The 16,591-nt window shown below is 36.3% G+C and overlaps 1 pseudogene; it reads right to left on the bottom strand.

Moving 5' to 3' along the window:
* Nucleotides 1–1,312: 1,312 nt before the first annotated feature.
* On the bottom strand, nt 1,313–13,423 carry LOC110725308 (annotated as a pseudogene).
* Nucleotides 13,424–16,591: the final 3,168 nt, after the last annotated feature.

The raw sequence follows: 16,591 nt of genomic DNA, 5'->3' as shown, positions 1-16,591 counted from the left end.
ATCAACACTTGACATTTTGATTATAAAATGTTCAACAAAACGATACTAAAGCCCAAACTCGATAATCATATAACACGGGTTTTATCTTTGGCTAAGTCATTGAAATTTTATAGAAAAATTATGTTTTTAGGTGATACTGGAATGTTGTAGGATAATCACCTTGCAATATCACAATTAACGTTTATATACTTATTATATTACTATGAGTTATATTACTTTCATATGTTGTAAGATTATTTATATGGCCAATTGTTTTCAATATATGTATTATTACGTAAAAGTAACAAATAATTCAGGTATTACTTATATTAACTTTACCTTCGTAATGTATAAATCATATTACACAGGTACAACTTTTTAGAATAAAATAAATAAATAAAATATCGAACCTTAAGCCCATTTTCCCATTCAAATCCAACCTTTAATACCTATCATCATTCAAATCCACCGTAAAGACATTATTCGAATAGAAATACAAGAATAAAAGAGCATACTCCGTAATAAGCTTCCTAAGTATCTTATACTTCGTACTTCCATAGGATCTCTACCAACAATAAAAGAAGGCCCTTTCATAGAATCTACAGCAAAATATAGAAGTAATAACAGTAGCTGAAAAACACGCAACCAAACGAACGCAAAATTCCATAGGAATATGAGAGCACCTTGATCTTACAGAGTACTCCGTATTACCCAGAAAGCCAAAGCAAAGTAATGCTCACACAAGTGAACTCAGGATTAAGCAATGAGAGAATTTAATAAGCGAATTCTTGAGATAGTCGCCACTTAATATCTTCCTGGTATTTCCTAAACAGCTAAACCAGAGTCGCACCAATTTTCTACTTAGAAAGATTCAAAGTTAAAACATCTCTTACCAGAAGCTAACCCCTGCTACTCAGAGAACTGTAATGATCCAACCAGTTTCTGTGCAAGTACTTCGAAATGATAGTAACATATATCTCATTCAAAACCGTCAAAATCACACCACCATGGGCACCACTCTTCCAAAAAAAACGAAAGGTAAAATACGTGAAGCAACTGAGCATCTCCTCCTTTTCCAAGTCCGCGCCATTCAACTTTAACAGGGGCCTTCAGATCACAAGTAGAAGACAACCAGCAAAGAAAATTCACAAATTAGCTAGAATGCCAAGATTGAACTTACCTTGCTGATTTTATCAAGATTAAGGCACCACAAAGATAAAACTGACACACATAGACTATAGAAAGAGTGCATCTAAATAAAAAATAAATAAATAAAAAAAAACCTATACAGGTGCAAAGAAATACACGAATGTACTCAGATCTCGATCAACAGTGGTCAGAAAAATAATTTAATTTTTGTATTGATCTGATGTCCGAGCGATTACTTCGGAACACTATAAGGATATATACACTAACTTTACAAAACATTAGCAGCAGGTGTATCCTTCTAGCTTGCTTACAGTTACAACGGCAAAGGAAAAGAAGCATCTTGCTATCAGGAAATATAGGAAGCACTTGCGGCCCCATAAAACAAATCAAAGATCAAACCCTCACCCACTGTACAATTGCTCTGAGAACGAATATACAACAAATGATGCCAAAATTTCTCTAAACAAACGAGAACTTCATGTCACGAAATGAGCCCAAACCTTCATCCAGGCATCAATTTGAGGCTCATGCTAGGACAAATGCAACCACATGAGCATCAATAACAGTGTAAACCATGATATTTCACCCAGAAGCACAAGCCATGGAGTAAAAACCTTGCCAATCTAATCATCTACTTCTTCTCTTTCAACAGAATTGTGCCTGACCGGCTTCCCATTGGAGAGATAATCAATAGGAACATAGATATATCCCTTTGGTAACCGCCTATTTTTCAAAGATGCTTGGTCAGAAGTCATTACCAGCTCCTTCTCAAATGTTTCAAGGTGCTGCATACAGGCATCAAATAGATACATAAAACATTAAACATAACGGCAAATTCCTCGAAAAAGTACCACCTAGGCTCCAAGTCTTCCAATAAAAAAAATAATCTAGTCAAAAACAAAATTAACTAGGCAAAAGAAATAGCTTTTGAGTTTTGAGGAGGATTACGACACTAAAGATTATTATGCAGCTTTAACATAAAAGAGGAGATTTCATAATTCAGAATATCCACAGATAGATATTAAAAGCATTAACCATATTCTTATTAAAGTAGTTGTAAGCCAACTGACAGAACTCTCCTACAGTGAGAAAAAACAGTTGGTAGAAGAATAAACAATAAAAATAAAAAAAATGTTAAATACCTTTCTGGAATTTAATGAATTATCCATGCTTTGTGAGAAATCACGACTTGCCAAGGCAGCTCTAACAGGAATTTGCTTCCCAGCAAACGAACCCCTGTCCGGCGGCTTTGGTACATGATGACGTGATGTTGAACTAACTTCAGTTTTTTTATCATTATCTATAGACAGCGGAAGCCTGATACGCCGTTTTGTTGATAATGCACTATCAACAGTGATGTCATCAGATCTTTGCATTGCATCGCTGCATGACCTAGAACCATCCACATGCCCCTTAAGGGATGTGGTAGCCGAGTCGGAACTTTCATGAGATGAGAAGGGACGGTGTACAAGCATGGAGAAAACCAAAGAATCTCGTTTTGAAGCAAAAACGTCATGGTTGCAAATAACCAATTCTCGCTGCAATCCATACAACTGGTCAGGAACTCAAAATAAAACAGTCCTGGATTACCTCTTACAAAAAAAAAAATCAAACTAATAATTGATATCTCAAAGAGCTCACACAAAATAAACAAGATTCACATGCAAAACTACTAGTAACAGAGAAAGCAAATGCCAAATTCCAATTACTTGCATGAAATGGCTGGTATTAAACAAGTAACACCCCACTATCCAATGAGAATTCACTTAGTTTGAAAAACTGGACCTACGATCACCATTCATTTAAAAACCATACAACTGCTATCCAAGTTACTAAAATAATCTCAGGCAAAAACAACAAAAAAAAATGCAAAGCAACATAAAGGCCCTCCATACTAAATAAAAAGAAAGGTGCGTTCCTCAATTACCTTCAACTTTTCCCGTTTGACGATCCTCTCACAAAGGAGACGTAACTTTTCCAGCTCAACCTGACCAAAACAAACATAATAGTTTCGTTTAGAAATTTACTTTGATTATAAAATAAAATGATCTAGTACACATGCATTGAGGCAACATTTTTCAATCGAGATAAGTACAAAAACACAGATGTGCATGAAAAAATAAACAATCATTGTTCCATGCCCACAACGAGAAAATAAAGGAACCAGATATTCTAACTGAGAAAATAAAACACATCAAAAGTTTATAGAAGTTATCAGATGCACATATTTACAATCGCAATACCAAATATTAAGTGTTCCGAGATTGTGGAAGGAGTGCCGCATTGTATAAAATTGAATCTGCAAGGTCCTTTACAAACTCAATCGTCAAGTGATTCTAAACTGTTGAGACTAAATCATTGACCTATGACAACGACATCATGCAACAATAACCACCATCATAGGGGGAAAAAATCATGTCACAAACCACTTAACAAATTGCAAGGAAAGACCTAAGAGCTAAGGGAACAAAAGACAAGGCCCACCCACACAGGAGAGAGAAACTGCAATCTGGTAAATCTAACAGGTCCAACAGATAGTGTATAAGAGCAGGTTTACCAAAAAAAAATTAAACTACTAAAATTGCAAAATCTCCAGGAACCAATCAGTTGAGAATAGACAATATCATAACAAGCAACAAGAGCTTATGCGATAAACAATGCAAAAAATTTCCCCCACTCACCCGATGTTGCTTAACAATTTTTAGGTCTTCAACACCATGCTTCTGCGTTTCAGCCTGATAACCAAATAATGAGGAACTAGTCACGACAGCATTAAAGAGCAAAACAAGTATGGAAAAGTCTGAGAAATAAAGGTTAGACTTTACTTTTGTTCTTTGCTCCAAACTATGCTTACTGCAATAAGCTTTATGCTGCATCTTGCCTCCACCAATGTATTTGGTATACATATAGTAGTCAGCAGACCTGGCACATGATGGGTGGAATGTAGACTGACAATTGCCATAATTGCACTACACAGCAAGTGTGAAAGGAAAGTCAGCTTTTAACAGCCTCCGCAAAGGTCAAAGCACATTTTTCTACTTAGAGCATGTTTGGATTGAAAATAATGTATCAAGGGGATAATGAAAGACAAAAATAAAGAAAGGGGTGGAAGAAGATGGTTCTAGAAGGAATGAGGTCGTAATTGTATAAGAAGGGAGGTATAAGGGAATTATTTCCCTAATTTTGGGGTCAATAGTTACCTATTATCACAATAGGATAACATATCACCCCTAAAATGGGGGTAGTAGTTCTCCCTTCCTCAATTATTACCACATATCATCATTCTCAATATTGTCTTCATTACCACTTCAAAATATTACTCACAATCCTAGCGTGCCATAAAAACTCATAGACATTCACCTTTATGCAGACACCAAATTTCTTATGACAGACACAGCACATGTCATTCCCCTTCGGCAATGTTTCCTGGCATCAAAAGAGTTGCAAATTTAACAAGTGCTAAAAGACAACAAATACAAGGAATAACCTTTTATAAGGTATATTAAACTACAACATCGGAAACCCATTAGAAAACATAGACACGGAAGATGACAGTAGAACTGAATTCAAATAGTCTGGAGACATACCATTCCTATAACAGGAGACACCTGACCTCTTTTGAAGGTTGAATCAAACACCCACTACACAGATAAATAGCAATAGCAGAAATCCATTAGAGCCTTGTAAGAGAAACAAGCAAATGACAGCAAAATTTTTGATATTTTACCTCAGCGCAGTATGCATGGACCCATTGACCATTGCTTGATTTTCTAAACGCACCATTTGAAGCCCCACATAATCCACATTCTTCGATAGGATTTGAATTCTCCCAAGAAATAACGGTAGCTCTAGAAACCTTGGATGAAGATGAATCATCACATAATTCGCAATACCAGGGACCGGTAGATTCCTTGACACTGCGATAGCAATTTAAATGAACTGCAACCTGATAAAACCCCCAAAAAAAACAAAAAGAAAAGGAAAGACGTCACAACAATTAAATAAATAGAATCAAGTCCACAGGAAAAATATGATTTAAATTAGGCATACCTTACAGCTAGAACACACTAATATAGGATTCAGTAAACTCTCAGAGCGTCTGCATATGTCACATGATTTTGGATGTTCTTTTGGTGTCCCAGAAGAAAACTGAAACACATCAGAGTATCCGTCTGATTTTGCCTTGGGAGCATCCAAGGTAGGGTTGGACACCTTCGTGCGTGGAGCTGACAGTGATGATAGGCTTCCACGAACCCTGCCACTTTCCACCTTCAATAGATTCTGAAAGGGCAAATGATAAGACATCGATAATTACACGAGTAAAAGGGAATACTGCAAAACGGCTACTACATCACAACCAACAAATAGAATGGCTTGTAATTTAAAACCTCTTGCGGTGAAGATTCATCAACCATGTCTTTCCTCAAAGACGAAACTCTAGACGAAGCAGCAGCAGCAGCAGTGGCAGCAGCCAGTACAGCTTGGGCTTCCTTGTGCCTTCTCTCCTTTCTACCCTGCTTCCTTGCTTCTTTAAGCTCATATATGTACTGGTTAACATGAACAGAATCCCATCTACGCTTCCTTACTGAATCCATTTCATTTGGCAAACTCTTGACAATCTTGCAAACTAGCTGATCTGCACCAAATGATGACCAAATTAAATGACTCAGTAATTAACGAAATGAAAAAAACACTCGGAAGACAATGTTAATGATGAAACAGTAAATCAGACATCAAATCACCCTCAAAACTAGAAGGAATACTACTGGAACAAGGAACTGACCACTCTTACGCTTCAGAGCAACAGTATTGCATAACAATTGCTGCTGAAAAAAGATTATTTCTCCTTCCAATTCATTTTCCGGGGATAAGTCAGAAACACCCATCTCATCAGCCTTCACTTCTCTTTCCCCACCCTCGTCATTACATACTGAAACTTTCTTTTCAGCATTTACAGTCTGCTCCATAGCCAAAGACTCCAGTTCTACACAACCTACAAATACAAGTAAAGTTTAAATTCATCCTACTTTCAGAAATTGAGCAGACAGAAAAATGAAACCCAACCATCAATATCAGGAGTTCTTCGACTAAGCCAACTTTGCACTTCATCTAATTTCTTCTGGATGTAAGGGTGCACAGAAGAATTGATTCCAGATTCACTATTTCTGCATTGTAAAATGAGATTTGCTAAACAATTCACCCCAAATGAAGAGGAAAATAAATTTTAAGCCTATAACAAGCACAAATATTCTAGTAAGATGAACTCAAAGAGACACAAGAACATATATGTGAAAAACTGAAAACTAATAGTTTGACAAGAAGGCTTACCCATCACAATAGCCAACTGTATAAACAGAAGAGCAGGAAGGAGTATCCTGGTCCAAATCCAACAATGAACTCTTTCCAGAAGAAGTACCCTCTTCTGCTCCATTATAATCAATATCACAATGGCTGTTTGGTTTCAATATAGTACCTGAACAATATGTGTGAGCCATTAAGCTAGCTGGCAATCCATACAGCACAAACTATTTTATAAAATACTTAAGAAAATTTGAAAAGATTAATGCAACCAAAGTTAGAGAAGCAAGATCGAGAAAACAAAAATACTGAACATAGACTAACTAGTTTACCAGAAAACAATTACTTATACCTAGTGGTCTTATTCAATAATTTTGACATATATACTAGAGTTTAATTAACAATTACATTTAAAAGAAACAACGTACTATCAGATGTAGGCGAAGCATCTGCTGTTGGACGTTCAACACCATTAGTATCAACCATAATCTGCAAAAAGATAACATAGCCAATTTCAACAACGATACACTCATTGAATCTTATAAAAATAAAAGGTTACCACAAAATTTGAACATGAAAAAGTGATACTCAAAGTGCTGAACATGTTCAAAGTTTCATCAAAATTACAGATCAATAATGACTACCACAAAATCCAAAAGATGAACAGACAAACAAAACAAGTGTCTCTTCACGTTCCCTTTAACTTACAAGTGGAGATCATGAAACATCTGGACAGGAAGCACGTGGGAAACCAATTTTAACTAATGGCAACTATGACAACAACTTTACTTTAATGCCTATAAAGGACGTCCTACACAGTAAAGAACCAAACTTTCAAAAGGTGTTGACCGATTCTTTTGCGTAGTATAGTCCTCTCAGGCACTCTCTCTTCATTTGACCCTCATATTGTTTGTCATATTCCCAATTACATAACCAACTTCTGATAAGGGACTCCTATTTCAAGAAAAGGACTACCTCCAGTCACATTTTCATTTCTCTCTCCACAATATACAATTACCACCTCTCTTTAATAACATGAAGTCAAATCTACTTTCTCCCAATATACAATTAATCGCTCTCTTTAATCACAGGAATTTACATCTACTTCTCTCTCAATAGAAATTACCTATTATCTACTTTTTCTCTCAAAACAGTACTCTGTCTCAATACAATTGTTATGTCAAGCTAAACTTGTAAGCAATAAACTGTTATGGGCTTATCAAATTAATAGAAAAGTACATTGATGGGAGATAGTGGGAAAAAGAAATAATTAAATGAGAGAAGGGGTAGAGCCCTAACTTTTGGTGGTGAAAAGAGAGAATCAATATGGGAGTAAATATTAGTGGGCCAATCCCATAAAATGAAGGGTGACAATTAAATTGGGACAAAAGGGGGTATAAATTACACACTATCACCCACATCTACTATTAAGCTCGGATATCAAAACATAGACCCACCAAATGCTTACTAAAACACTTAAACATTCTGAACGTGTAAACTAGTTTGCGTTGAGGACATCAAATAGCAACTTCATCACAGATCACAACCCTAATGTCTTCATGAATAAGACAACATAAAGTAGGATGCAGGCTTATCAGAGGATCTTGATACAAGAAATAAAAGTAATAATGTTGCAAAGAAAAGGAAGCTAACTCAATCGACCCATAATATAATAAATCAATAGCCAACTAAAACCAGAACATAATACACTTAACATAAAGAAATTGACAGCAAAATGATACAAGATGTCACCTCTTCAATGCTATCTGAAATTGAATCTTTACTCGGTTTTTCATTATCATCATTCATATCTTCATGTTCTGCTGCCTCCTTAGTTGATGCACCATTCACCAGTCTTTTATCATTGCACAAGGATACATCTTTGTCCTCATTCAGAATTCTGATATTTCCAACTGTCCTCCTCCTAGGAGGAACTGACTTGACAGGAACATCATCTGAAATATCAAAGTGTCTCAAAGTAACAGCATCAGTCCTATCATCAGTATTTAACTCAGCTTCTGATGGCATCAAGCAGCGAAGTTTCTCTCTCCAGTCCTTTGCTGCGGTATCCAGGTAAGAACGACCTTTAAGCCACTTAAATAGCTTGAAGTACAATTCAGGGCTTAACTGATTGTCCTGCAGTAGCAATTTGATTGTCACACACAATGGGCATTTAATTACAAGTGTAACTTTATAGAAATGAAGATAGACAATGTATGTCAAGCTAAATTCATATTCTATCTGATCCATAAATTGTCATATAAAAAGAACTGGAAATTACAGTGAGCCTTGCTGCCAAAGAATCCTCTGAGATGCCAATTTGAGAAGCAATGTGTTCCAAACTAACTTTTCCACGATTTATTAGCTGAAAAGGGGGGGAAAAAACATGTTACAACAAATCTACGGAATACAAACAGAACTCCAACTAAGTGCTAATAAAGTGAAACTAATTGCACGCACCTTCTTAAGAACCAAGCCAAGATCAAGAAGGCGAGATATCTTGACATCCTCACATGCACCCCCTAAGCCCATATCACTTAACTTCTCCCCATCACCTGATCCTAATTCAAGCTTTGTATTGGAATTTGCATCTTGTCCCTGGTCCTGCCACTCTCTTTCTCCCAAATTATTAGAATCAGCATCTGCTACTCCGATTTGTAAAGTAACTTTATCTCCATTTTTACAGCCTATTTTGAGTTTCTTTATTTTATTCTCCGGCAATGAAGCTGGTTCAATTGAGGAACCAAGTAAATCACTGCCAACAGCATGATTCTGTTCATGACTCTCTAAGGCAACACTGTCCTCAGGATTAAAATTCCCAGAGTGTTTAGAACAAAAAGCCCGTAGTTCAATCTGTCAAGAAAACAAAATAAAGCAGTTTCAGCCATCATCAAATAGGCTGATACTGGTAGTTAATCAGCAAAAAATTATTCTTGACACCATCACATATACAATTCCAGATTCAAATGTAAAAATTGCTTACATCATCGCAGCCAAACCTTCCCCAGACCTCAAGTTTATGTTTTGCCTCCCTAGCACAAAGAGGATGGAATGCAGTTCTGCATGATCCTGCACAATAAATTGCCCCTTCAAAATGTAAAACTGGAATACAACAGACAACATTATGACAGGAAATGTCTATGATGGTAAGACTGCAGATTACCAATCAATAAAAGTGCATGCACACTATAGAAAGCAACTATTACGCTTGGGAAAACTCAAACCAGCACAATCTAAAGATAACCCAACCTACAACAGTTTATGCAGCTTAGACATACCTCACCAGAAGACATTTTATAGTATTCAAGCATGAAGACTATGGTACAGAAATAATAGCATTCACTCATTCATACATCACATAAAATTGGGTTAGATATATATAAATAAAAAATAAAAATAAAATATAAAGCACATTCCAGCCCTAAAAAAGCCTCAAGAGAAAAAAAGATCTTAGTGGAGAAAAAAATTGCATAGATATTAAAGACAGAAGCATCCAAGAATATCGAACAAGCCTTGCTCTCTACTACCTCTCCTAGTTCACCACTCACCACGTCACCAGCATGAATTTTCAGTATGAAAAAGCAAAGATAAACTCCCCTTTAAACAGAGCAAAGTACATCCAAAAAACTCACTTCTGCTTTAAGTATCCAATTCTCAATTCAACTGTTGAAAGGCTTTCATTTTTGGTAATAAGGCATTTGATTAAAAACATGAACATATTAACTAAGCAAGGTCAAACAAACTAAAGATCGGTAAACAAACAGAAAACAGAATCCAAAGAATGACAAGGGCACAATAAATGCCAACCCACCAAACAGGAAAAATTAAACAAAATTTCCAGATACTAGGTTTCCATAACATTAGATATCCATCAAAAGGCTCGCCAAACTATTACATTTTATGGTATATTTGGGGAATTGAAAGGAAATTATACTAAATTAATCCAACAACCAAGCTTTCTACATGAAGCCAAAAGTATAAGCGCCAAAAACCTAAATTCCGAGTAAAGGCCTCTCATACAAGTAAAGATAACTCTTTCACTATGTGAAGATTTTTGAGAAGCACACCAACTAAGACAAGAACCATTTATGTTTATATCACCACTCCTCTCATTCCAAGTCTCCAAGCCCATAAACTCATCCAGACACAAAATTGAAATGTTGTCCACTTGATATAAAGATTTATTATGCTGATGCGCATAATCAAATAAGCATGACAACTGTTTAAGGATTAGTTTGATTTAGTGCGTCAAACATAGAAGATCGCTAAAATGACGTTCTCTCTCTCAAAGTGTAGATTTAATTTGCAGCATTACAAAGGTTCACCTGTAATTTAATTTTTAATCCATATTATCAAATGAAACAATGCTCAAAATCTAATTGCCTAGGCAAGCCTTTATTTATACTACAAGATGCCGTAAACCATACCAGTTCTGGAAATAAATGTAAAGCATCAGCAATGAGTATACATTGTACAGTTGTTCATTTAACATACTAACTCTAGAAATTCAGCACAAGAAAACAGGGTGAATGAGGTAAGCTATTAGGAGCATAGTTGAACTAGGTGCTAGATGAAAATATAAATACAACTTTCTTTGTCTTTATGAGGCTTGGCAGTGAATACACAAGCCATCTACTTAAAAGTCTCATTTTGGTCCACATTTACTTGAAAAGGTTGTTAGGCTTGAGACTATATAATATGGCACCAATTCAAGTAGATATAATTCAGTTGACTGAGAAAATTTTTGCATCAATATGGTTTACCCAAATCACTGATAACTAAGCAAGCTACTAAACATACCATCACTGCATCGGACACATGAACCGAGCTTCAATTTGCATAAATTACATACTAACTTCCCCCGAACATCCTTCATTCCCTGACATAAAACTGGCTCCATCAGCCTGGTGTCATCTATGTAAACCTCTGGCATCCACATACTGCAAAACAGGTGAGTAAACTCAGCAGAACCGTCGTTTCCCCTCCCTGCATTTTGAAAAGGTTTCAAAGCCCCTCCAGACTTAAGACAAAAAAACACATGGTCTATCACTTCCTGGGGCAGGTCCAGCTTGAGCATCAACAATGTTTTTACACCAGGAACACAGCCAAGAGCCATCAATCTCTCCTTGCACCCCGTAACACTTCTGGTGAACAACAACTTTACATGATTTGCAAGCAACCAACTGGTTCAATTGGTCCCCTGAGTCTCCCATACTACAAACATGGCATAAACTGGAGCTTCCTTCACAAGGTTGAGCAACTATAAGTCTTTCCAACCCAGCATTCGCACCCAAAAGCTTTCTTTTCTTTGTAGGACGTGTTGTCGTCAACAATACCCTATTCCTAGAGCCTAAAACCCATTCTATGCTGCTACAAGACGGCAATGTATACTCCGGCGATGGGCCCTTCTCAACTACATTCAAACTATCACTACTTCCATTCTCGATTTTAACATCCGGCAGCTTATCAGTATCTTTGTCGTCATCCTCCTTATCTTGCAAACCTCCAGCATCTGGCATTGGAACGTCAGCATCCAAAACCACCTCCTCTTCTTCCTCCTTAATTGTAGCAGCTACAGGATTATCAGAATGCCCATCTTCCACCTTATTGATATTATCATCATTACTACTACTCCTAAAACCATTTTTTAATGCTGGAATTTTTAAGAGTGAATTACTACTATCCAATAATGAATCAAATGAAGTAGAGAATCGATGCAACCTCTCAATATCTTGCAATGTCAGCTCCCTAAAGTAATCCTCCAACTCAGTCCACAGCGCAGAGTTCTTAGACTTCTCAGTAGACCCTTTTCGAGACGACTTGGTTTCCGAATGTGGCCGCTTATGCTTCTTCTTACTATCAGACTGTTTCGACAACAAACCTGCCAGCCCACTAGGAAGTGTGGCAACAGTTTTAGCCAAAACCTCATCAGAATCAAACGGTGACCGCTCCGACAATGCCTTCAAAGCTTGCGAATAAAAGTCTACACCTAAATTAACAGCTCCCAACTTTTCCGGCGAAGTCACCGACGCCGGCACCGGAGAACACGCCGGCGGAGAACTCCGACTAACCGGACACGGCTTCTCCTCCGTTCCACAGCCTCCTTCGGCTCCCCTACCCATCATCTTCCTGCGTCCCTGACATCGGCTATTATCGTTCATCAAATTCCACCACCACTCGGAAATTCCATCTACAAACCCTAACCCTAACCCTAATTTTTCGCCACCTTCTCAATAACAATACAAAAAAATCGAGATTCCTTCCACAAAAATTGAAGAGAGAGAAAGACAGAAGTGAAATCAAAGGAAGAGATTTAACGCGAAGAGGAAGACGAAGAAGAGGATAAGTTTTGCTATTTAGGGTTAGGGTTTCGATTCGATTTGATTTTTATTTTATTTTTTTGGGCGGAATATTTTGTTTTTTCTTCAGAGTTCGATTTCGCTGTCGAAAGGAAGGGCGGAGAAAATAGAGAGAGAAAGTGAGTAATTTTAGAGAGAGAAAGTAAAAGCGGGATTGATGAGAGAGAAAGAACGGCTCGTGTTTTTTTGCGGGGGGCGGGTAGTTTCTCTCAGAGACGTTTTCTTTCAATTTTATTTATATATTTATTTAATAATTAGGGGTGTGATATGATACGGTGGGTTTCATGGTAAGATACAGTGTACCTTTTCGTAAATTGGAGTTCCTAAATTGATATACGTGTCGTCTTTAAATTGGATTAGAGGTCATCATCTTGTAAGAGCATCTAACAGCTGGCTCTTTTTCTTTTTACCGTCGTTATTTTTAGTAACTAACTCACCAAGCGACTATTCCAATTGCGATATAATAAGCAACTACTCCGTAATTAATTACGTAAGTAATTAAGGTGATGTCCTCTCAACAAAAATTAAAAAAAATAATAAAAAATTTAAGGTGATGTTTTAGAACGATTTCCATATAAATAGCTTAAATCAAAACTTATTCCCTATATGCGTCGGATGAAAAAATAATTCCCAAAGATCCAAAGTATTGTCCACCTAGAACCGGATACTAATTAATTTATTTTTATAATTTTTGTAAGTAGTGAAACCAGTAACGTTATTAGCGGTTTAATTAGTAAAATCATTGTTAGTGATTGCAGTTTTACTAAATAGTTAGCGGTTCTTCTTTTAATAATTACACCCTTATATACTCTTCTTTTTCACACTCTCTGTCAACAAAAGTAGTACTAAAAATATTATACAAAGCAGAGCAGCGATCATATGATTCATATCACTCGCTCGACCAACAACAGCTACCGCGTTTCTCGACGAATGGCAGGGAGTACAAGATGAAACTGAAAACAACATCGGCGTTTTTTCTTGAACATAAAACCGCTACCCATGATAGCGATTTTAGTTGTAAAACCGCGATCCGTATTAGCGGCTATAAAGTGTTAAACCGCTATCATTGACAATGGTTTTATACTTTTATGTTGAACTTAGATAAGGAAATTACAAAGCTAGCAAACAAGCCTAGGTGGACAATACATTGGGAATTAGTTTATAAACCAATGCAAAGCACGAATAAATTTTTGTTTTAGCAATTTTCATGGATAACGTTTTGATGTTTTATATCTTTTTTGCTAAATGCCTTTATTTTCATAAATTATAAAACACATTAATTATCAAAATACACATTGTTACGAATCTAACAAGAATCTTGAGTCAAGTTGATAATCAATCTAGATCAATAAAATAAGTTTATATCTCTCAAAGCCTTAATCCCATAAGTGGGGTCAGTTACATGAACCAAAAGTGATTATTCCGTGTAGTCATCGACAAAAATCTTCATCCTCCATCCCTTACGATCGAATGCCTCATCGTCATGCAAATCCATATACTTCATATCCTTTCTAACTCCTTCCAACCAAGTCATTTTCGGTCTCCCTCTCCCTCGTTTAACCCCTCCATGGTCCCACTCTTCCACTCTTCGAATCGGTGCACCTTCGGGTCTTCGTCTTACATGCCCAAATTAACGCAGACGATTTTGCCGTAGTTTGTCTGCAATGCCTGCCACACTTATTTTCTTGCGAATAACCTTATTTCTGATTTTATCTCGTAGAGTGTTCCTGAACATCCACCTTAACATGAGCATTTCTGTAACCTCCATCTTTTTAATGTGCTCCTTCTTAGAAACTCAACATTTTGTACCATAGAGCAACACTGGTCTTACGGAAGAAAATAAGTTTATATCATATTTATATATAAAAAAATAACTACGTAAATTCAAATCAGATCTAATAGGCTATAATAAAGTGCACTCTTCATTTTATTTTGTACTCATAGCTTATTTTACTTACTTCGTATAGTAGTAATGTGTAATGGAAGAAACACCGTACCGTATATTTTCTTTTTAGATTTAGATTACGGAGTATATATTTATGGTAGAGAAAAATTAAAGTTCAAAAGTCAAAACAAAATTCATATATACTTGCAAACATATTTATGGTTGAGAATAATTGTATACATTTACACCATAGATTGAAATAAAATATGTTTTTTTTTTTTTTTTAAAAAAAAAAAATCTAGTTTCCAAATATGTTAAATAGGTCAGTTGGCTCATTCTTTATTTTTCGTAATAACCTCATCAGGTCGCCCATTCTTCACATCTTGTAATTATTTCATTTTCGTTATTGCTCTATTCATCCTCCTCACATTAAAGTCACTACATATGGATGGCACTAGCAGTTTACCACCATTTTATTAAATTTGAAGTCACCGCTACATACAATCAATCTCTCAAACAAATTTCTCTACCACTTCTATATATACAAAACCACATACCGAGTGTGTAAACCTTAAGGGTTGAACAAAACCTATTTTCACATGGCCAATGGACCATACATGTGCCTCACTGTGTCTGAAGTGCCAAAACTCAAGTTGCCTAAACCCAAAGTGCTTGAAGTGCCAAAATCAGAGGTTCTAAAGATACTTGAAGTACCAAACCTCCCAAACTTACATCACTAGAACTACCTAAGCCAGAGGTCCCAAAAGAGTAAGAGAAGCCCGTGATGACTTAATTAATTGCCTAGACAAAATATTTGCTTATAATTAGCATTGGATTAATTTTTTTTAATACTATATTGTATCTGTTTGGGTATTAAGATGGTCCTATCCATTTTAGCTAGGGGTAATCCTACCCCTCCATTTTAGCTTAAGGAGTATCAAATGCCTCAAAAAGATCTAAATAAGCCAAATACAATACATGGGCCTAGTATTGCCCATTCATATGCTACTATATATACCCCTCTTGGGAGCCATGGTATAGAAAGTCTCACTTTTAGTATGTAAGAGGACCATCCACCATTCTTTCCCTAAATGTTCTCAAGTTAGACATTGTTTGACATCTAACTTCGGTGCCAGAGACTCAGCCCCAAGATCCACTTCGAGGCTCGGAATTCATCTTGCATGTTTGTACGTGACTCGGATTCGAGGCCCACAATTTTGTTGCCGAACCAGTTTGGTGTGTCTGTGGGAAAACGAGCACAATAACCTATGAAAATTCACTAATTCATAACTACTGTATTTAGCAAGAAAAATAAGTCGTAAATTCTAACAAAATTAGCTCAAAGATCTAAATTTCTTTTGCTAATGAAAATATATGCCTAAAAAAATGAATAACAAAATCTCCCTATAAAGGTAAAATTTAAAAAGACATCAATTTTAATTTATCCTCATAAAACAATAAAACTAAAATTCAAGCAATTTTTTGATGACAAGACTAAATTTAAGCAGTAAACTCCCACTATTTAAAAAAAAAAAAAAAAAAAAAGAGCTGAGGGTTAAGGAGTGGAGGGATGTTAGTCCCTCTATCTTCCCATACCGGTGTTCGATCCTCACTCCTACCCCTCCTGTGATTTTCTCTTCGTCCTCTCCGTCTCTCCCGCTAACACTTTTCCGGTGAGAAGACAAAAGATGAGTAGAAGCTTGGGAATTCTGGTTAAATTGATGCACGAATCCACAGGTCATATGGTTACTGTTGAGCTCAAAAGCGGTGAGCTTTATCGAGGTACCATTATTGAGTGTGAAGATAACTGGAACTGTCAACTTGATAGCATTACTTTCACTCTCTCATAGGTTTTCCTTTTTTAGGGATTTTTGCAATATGGGGCTTTTATAATTGCTGGCATTAATTTGTTTGTCTTTGA

Source organism: Chenopodium quinoa, unplaced genomic scaffold, assembly GCF_001683475.1.
Source record: "Chenopodium quinoa cultivar QQ74 unplaced genomic scaffold, ASM168347v1, whole genome shotgun sequence".
NCBI lineage: Eukaryota > Viridiplantae > Streptophyta > Magnoliopsida > Caryophyllales > Amaranthaceae > Chenopodium > Chenopodium quinoa.
This window is presented reverse-complemented; position numbering and strand designations above follow the sequence as displayed.